The sequence below is a fragment of the Heptranchias perlo genome, unplaced genomic scaffold (assembly GCF_035084215.1).
Source record: "Heptranchias perlo isolate sHepPer1 unplaced genomic scaffold, sHepPer1.hap1 HAP1_SCAFFOLD_255, whole genome shotgun sequence".
Lineage (NCBI taxonomy): Eukaryota > Metazoa > Chordata > Chondrichthyes > Hexanchiformes > Hexanchidae > Heptranchias > Heptranchias perlo.
In genome coordinates, this window is record NW_027139267.1 from 135,001 (window position 1) to 135,464 (window position 464).

A 464-nucleotide genomic window follows, 5' to 3' on the forward strand; every position below is an offset into this window, starting at 1 on the left:
GGCTCGTTGTGTGCGGCCGGACCAGGCGCAGCGGACGGTACCGAGCACTCGGAGGTCGGGCGCTGCCCGCCGGAGGTACAGCGAAAGGCTGCAAACCACTTTCCGCCGCCTCCCTCCGCGGGCGTGAGACCGACGGTCGTCGGGTTTGTTTCCGCGGCTAGAGCAGGACGAGGGGCAGCGAACGGTACCGGAACGAACCCGGTCGCACACCGGGAAGTCGAGTGCCGGGTCTCGAAACGGAGCCGGGTCGGCCCAGTTTAAAACGGAGAATAGAGTGCTGCCCTCTGCGGGTGAAAACCTGGAAGTACGTTGGTTAATGATTTCCAGTTCACCCCGCTTGGTCAGGCCCACTCAGAGGCGGATAACTCCGGAACGCCGAGGCCGATTTCCTCCGGGTATGGCTCGTTGCGTGCGGCAGGAGGCGGCGCAGCGTACGGTACCGAGCACTCGGAGGTGCGGTGCTG